Source organism: Tachyglossus aculeatus, chromosome 15 (assembly GCF_015852505.1).
Source record: "Tachyglossus aculeatus isolate mTacAcu1 chromosome 15, mTacAcu1.pri, whole genome shotgun sequence".
Classification (NCBI taxonomy): domain Eukaryota; kingdom Metazoa; phylum Chordata; class Mammalia; order Monotremata; family Tachyglossidae; genus Tachyglossus; species Tachyglossus aculeatus.
In genome coordinates this window covers 17,523,956-17,530,745 of record NC_052080.1, presented here as the reverse complement: position 1 = coordinate 17,530,745, position 6,790 = coordinate 17,523,956, and positions in this window count along the sequence as shown.

Sequence of the window (6,790 nt, the reverse complement as noted above, 5' to 3'; positions counted from 1 at the left end):
AGAACCCATGGCGAGAAGGGCAGGGAGTGGAGGGAGGGGCGTTTACCATAATTCACCAAGTCCTTGTTTCTGGCAGCATTTGGGAGAGTGCAACAGAAGAGACACAGTCTCAAGTGCACTTTTGCCTTCCTCTTTTGTTCATTCTCCCTTTCTTCCTCCTTTTTTTCTTCTTGAGCCCATAGTTCTGGGAGTCAGGAGACTCCTCGCTCTAATTCCAGCTCCACCACTTGCCTGCTGTGTGACTTGGGAGAGTCACTTAACTTCTCTGCTTCTGCTTCCTCATTTGTAAAACGGGGGCCATGATAACTATTCTCCCTCTCTCTTAGACTATGACCCTCATGTGGGACAGACACCAGGTCCGATTTGATTGTATCATAACTATCCCAGCGCTTAGAATAGTGCTGGGCATGTAGTAAGTACTTAACAGTACCTAAATCATTATTAGACCTAATTCCCTGTGTAATAGCTTCCCATCCTGTTTTAGGGTTGCAAAAAAGTGGGGCAACTTTGTTAGTGAGTACGGTATCTGTTCAATGGGCACAGCATCCCCCATGTTTTTGAGGGGAATTTAATGAGCTGGAACTATATTGTCCAACATATGGACTGGTTGGAGGGAACAGGACTCCTTTCCCCGACACTAAATCAATTCTCTCTTCAGTGCCACAAACAATTAAAACCCTGGGGAAGAGAGATTTGGGCAGAGGATGTGGAGAAGCACTGTGGCCTATTGGAAATAGCTCGGTCCTGACAGAGGACCTAGGTTCTTTCTCATCCCAGCTCTTCCGTTTGTCTGCTGTGTGACCATGGACAAGTCCTTTAACTTTTCTGGGCCTCAGTTCCCTCATCTGTAAAATGGGGTTGAAGGCTGAGCCCCATGTGGAACATGGGCTGTATCATACAGATTAGCTTGTAACCTAGCCCTGTTTTTAGTACAGTGTCTGGCACATACTACAAAATACTATTTTTTTTTTAAAAAAAAGGACGTTCTGAAGCTGGGCTGCTTGGTTTCAAGCTAGGACTCTGGTCCTTCCCTTTTTCAGATGGTTAATAATAATCCTTGCAGTATTTGTTTGGCACTTACTATGTTCCAAGTACTTTACTAAGCACTGGGTTAGACTGTGAGTCCCCTATGGGACCTCATCATCTTGTATCTAAGTAGGAGGAAGAACAGGTTATCAAATCCCCATTTTCCAGATGAGAGAACTGGGGCACAGAGACGTGAAGTGACTTACCCAAGGTCACACAGCAGGCAGGAGGAGCTAGGATTAGAACCCGGATCCCCTGTTTTCCAGGCCAGTATTCTACTGCTTGACCATACTAATTAGCTGGATGTTACCAGTTCCTGAAACCATGGAGGGAGGCATGGAAGACAGATGTCCCAGTTGGAAGACAAGGGAGAGGGTCACAGGAGGGATGAGTGAAAAAAGTCCAGAAGCATTTTGCTTCCAGTTGGATTGTGCAACCCCTTAAAGACATCTGTTAAGGGCATCATAGTGATTCTGGAGTGATTCGAAGGGTTGTTCTCTCTTGGTTACTTTAGGCACAGTCCCCAAAAGATAAAACAACATAGTAGACACTCCCGCTCCCCTAGTCCACAAGCAGCTCTGGGCCTCACCCTTGCCCACTGGGGGCCTTGCAATGAGAACTGGGAGGGACTCTGTCATCCTCCATCAGTCCAAATCATGGAGCCCCAAGGAGCTGGGCAGGGGCTGACAGGAGTCTGGGAAGAATGATAGTTATGGTACTAACTGCTTAATATGTGCCAAGCACTGTTCTAAGCGCTGGGGTAGATCTGAGTTAATCAGGTTGGCACAATCCTTGTCCCACAAGGGACTCACACTCTTAATCCTCATTTTACAGATGAGGTAACTGAGGCCCAGAGAAGTGAAGTGAAGATCACACAGCAGACACATGACGGAGCCAGGATTAGAACCCATGACCTTCTGACTCTCAGGTCCAGGCTCTGTCCACTAGGCCACCACTCCCCCCACTCCCTTCCTGCTTCTCCCTAGAAAAGCCAGTTCTGACCAGAGCCACCCCATCCTGCTCCTGGCCCTCACACCCACGCTTAGCCTCACAGCAGAGGGAAGGTGAGCTTGTTGTGGGCAGGGAATGCATCTGTTTATAGTTCTATTGTACTCTCCCAGGCACTCAGTATAGTGCACTGCACACACTAAGCATTCAATAAATATGATCAAATGAATAAAGGTCTTTCTGCCTGGTTTCTCCCTCTCGCCTTTCTACCAGACTCCTTGACTCCGGACTCCTGGAGAGGTCACTTGTCAGCTGTGTGACCTTGCACACAAGTCACTTCACTCCTCTGGGCCTCAGTTCCCTCATCTGAAAACTGGCTATCAAGACTATGACCCCACCAGGGACTGTGTCTACCCTGTTTATGTTTTATCTACCCCAGAGCTTAGAACAGTGCTTGACACATAGTAAGCGCTTCACAAATGCCATCATCATTATTATTATTATTATTATTACAATATAAGAATAAGCAGACACATTCCCTGCCCAGAACCGTACCTCACGAAGATGTTCCAGAACAGTAGACGGGGCTAAGAGATGCTCCCGAGCAGAAGGAGGGGCAAAGGGATGCACCGGAGCGGGGTTGCCAGGAAATCAGTGTGGGTCTGGGGCAGGGAGGGATGGAGGGAGGACACGTCAAGGTCAGACAGGAGCTTTTAGGTCTGTATCGTCTTTCCTGTCTGCAGTCTTGGCTCCTGCCAGCCGGAAAGCCGCAACCCCCGATAGAAGCAACTCCATGAATAATTGAGCATTGGCCCGACCTCTCAAGACCCCTCCTCCCACCTCCCATCTTCTGCGGCTTGAGCCAGTATGGGTGGGTCTAATGTATAGAGGGGGGCCCCCACACTTTGTGAAAGGTTTCCTGAGCCATTGGGTAGTTCTCTCTTCCCTACTTCCTCCAACAGTTTAATAATAATAATAATAATAATAATTATGGTATTTGTTAAGCACTTTAATCTGGACTGCAGAACTTGTTCCCTGCACTACAATAATAATAATGATGATGGTATTTGTTAAGCGCTTACTATGTGCCAGGCACCTCACCAAGTACTGGGGTGGAATCGAGCAAATCGGGTCAGACAAAGTCCCTGTCCCAAGTGGGGCTCACAGTATCAATCCCCATTTTAAAGAGGAGGGGACTGAGGCCCAGAGAAAGCAAAGTGACTTGGCCAAGGTCACACAGCAGACAAGTGGTGGAGACGGGATTAGAAACCATGATCTTCTGACTCACAGGCCAGTGCTCTATCCACTAGGTCTTGCTGTTTCTCATGCTGCACTGCAGGGCCTGGGTTCGAGGTGATCTCTAAGACAGCAGGTTTGAATCCTGATCCTCAGGCTGGATTCACATTCTGCTCCAGGAGCTGCTATGTATTCCGTGGAACAAGAGCCAAGATTCAGTCAGTGGTATTTATTGAGCGCTTACTGTGGACAGATCACTGTACTGAGCACTTGGGAGAGTACCCTACAACCAAGTTGGTAGACGAGTTCCCCACTTCCCCCTTAGAGCCCACACCAGGAGCCCCAAAACAGCTGAGTCAGTCAATCATATTTATTGAGCGCTTACTGTGTACAGAGCACTGTATTTAGTGCTTGGGAGAGTACAATTTAACAATAAACAGACACATTCCCTGCCCACAACGAGCTTACAGTCAAGAAGGGGAGGCTGAGCCAATGTCCAGTCCTGCTGGGCATCCTGCCCCTTTGCCCAGAATTCCCATTCTCTCCCATCAGGGGACTTGTTCTTACCCTCAATCAATGGTATTTACTGAGCACTTTCTGAGTCCAGAGCACTATACTAAGCTCTTGGGAGACTACAAAATAACAGAGCTGGTACAAACATTCCCTGTCCACAAGAAGCTTACAGCCTGGAGAGGAGAACACATTCTTAAGAAGCAGCATGGCTCAGTAGAACGAGCACGGGCTTTGGAGTCAGAGGGCATGGGTTCAAATTCTGGCTCCTCCACTTGTCAGCTGGGTGGCTTTGGGAAAGTCATTTCACTTATCTGGGCCTCAGTGACCTCATCTGTAAAATGGGGATTAAGACTGTGAGCCCCCCATGGGACAACCTGATCACCTTGTAAGCTCCCCAGCACTTAGACTGGTGCTTTGCACATAGTAAGCGCTTAATAAATGCCATTATTATTATTAATTATTATTAAGGATTTCACTAAACCAAAACGTCTCAGGACTATATTGGAATTTACTTCCACAGCAACCAAGGTAGATGACAACCTGGGAAATATTGTTATGCACATTCTAGGTAAACACTGGAATTAATTTTTCACTTGCCTTTTGCTCCTCAGCTCGGGGTCCAAGCAGCAGGGAAGAGAGGAGCTGCTGCTCTTATTGAGAGAAGGGTAGCGCTTGAAGGACCATCCCCAGAGGCCAACCCCAAAGTCTCCAGACCTGATGGGCTGGGTAGAGGCAGTGCGGATTATTTTCAACCTGGGTTTCCTTTCAGGTCAATACAAAATCCAGGGGAAAATGTGTTAAAAAAACCATCAACTCCCATTCACAAATGCAATTATCTTTTTTTTTTTCTGTAGATAGCATTTCCATTCAAAGTGGGATTATATTGAAGATGAAGAATCCACACCCATCCCGGCCTGGCCAGCTTCCTCACCCCACCCATTGGCTCTTCCCTCTGGGCTATTCACACTGAGCAATGACACCCATTAGCCATTTCCAGCAGGAACACTGGTCCACGGGAATGAGCATGGCTCTGGTGATCCTGAGACTCAGGTTCTAATCCTGGCCCTGCCTTCACTCAATCAGTGGTATTTATCGAGCGTTATCGAGCGTTTACTGTGTGCAGAGCATGGTATAAGCACTTGGGAAAGCACAGTACCATAGACAAGATTCCAGCTCTCAAAGAGGAGGATAGAGCCCGGACCTGGGCATCAGAAGGACCTGGGTTCTAACCCTGGCTCTGCCACTTGTCTGCTGTGTGACCCTGGGCAAGTCACTTAACTTATCTGTGACTCAGTTACCTCATCTGTAAAATGGGGATTAAGACTGAGCCCCATGTGGGACAGGGACTGTGTCCAACCTGATTAGTTTCTATCTACCCCAGTGCACCCCTCTCAGGGGAACCTGGAGACTTTCTCCTATACTCTACCAGTCTTGGCTATGAGAAGGAGAATCAAGCAGAGTCCTACCCATTCCATTCCCAGCTTGGGCAATGGCTAGAGAATGGAAGTCAGTCTGCTACAAATCAAAACTCACCCGTGCTGGGCAGCAGCGGCATGGGAGAGAGTCGAGGGTGGTGACTCAAGTTTACTGCATGGAAGGCGGCAATGGCAAACCACTTCTGGATTTTTACAAGAAAACCCTATAGATCCACTACCAGAATGATAGCAGGTGGAGGCGGGGTGTTCTGGGAGAGAGGTGTCCATGGAGTCGCTATGGGTTGGAGACGACTTGACAGCGTGAGACAAGACCCCAGTGCTTAGAACAGTACCTGGCCCAAAGTAAGTGCTTAACAAATGCCATTTTAAAAAAATGAATTGAGAAGACACCAACCTTGCCCTTAAGGAGCTGTCAATCTAATGGGGAAGGCAGACAGAAATTAGCAATCTATCAAGAGAGGCATGCATTGCTGAAAGAATGTTCTCTAATTGCACAGCTGCATTATATCCGAACTGGATCACAAAAACACACCAGGAGGCAGAAGTGACTGCATTATGTTCTGGAGAACCCAATTATCATGTTTCCACTCCAGCAGTTAGTACAGTGCCTGGAAAACGTAGTAAGCACTTAATACCACAATTATTATTATTAATAAGGGACTCAATAGAGGGAGCATCATGATCCAGTGAATGGAGCACAGGCCTGGGAGTCAGAGGACCTGAGTTCTAATCCCAGTTCTGCCACTTGTCTGCTGTATGACCTCGGACAAGTCACTTCACTTCTCTGTGCCTCAGTTACCTCACCTCTAAAATGGGAATTGAAATTGTGAGCCCCATGTGGGACAGGGACTGTGTCCAACCTGATTAGCTTGTACCTACCCCAGCACTTAGTACAGTGCCTGGCACATAGTAAGCACTTAACAAATAATAATAGTAATAATAATAATAATAACTCCCCTGCTGCTACATCTCCTACCTGAGCCCTGGGCTGTTGGTCTTTGTCTCTGGGCCCCATGGAGTCTGCCCTCACCCTCCAGGAAGGAAGACTAGACTGCCTCCCCTTCTAAACTGCCAGCTCATTATAAGCAGGGACCATCTCTACCAACTCTCTTTATAAGGTACCCTCCCAAGTGTTTAGTAGAGTAAGTAATTGCTCAATAAATACCACTGGTTGGTTGATTGAGTGATTACAGATTAATGACAGGTGATTGCCCCACCCACCTATTAGCCTCACCCTCTCCAATCTCTCCAGTGTCCAAAATGCCCTCCTCTGCCTGAGCCTCTCCTCTGAAGTCTTCATTGGGACCCCTCCACTCTGCTCCCCTAGGGTCCTGTCCTTTGGACCCCTATTTTTGACTCCCTTTTCAATTCCCTTGGGTTTCTGATATCCCTAAAATACACATATAAACACACACACACTCGAACTCCATGCTCATGAGCTTGCGGCAGATGTGGCCTAGGAGACAAAGCCAGGTCCAGGAGCCAGGAAGCAGCAAGGCCTAGTGGATAGAGCACAGGCCTGGGAGCCGGAAGGTCCTGGGTTCTAATCCTAGCTCTGCCTCTTGCCTGCTATGTGACCTTGGGCAAGTCACTTCATTTCTCTGGGCCTCAGTTACCTCATCTGTTACAAA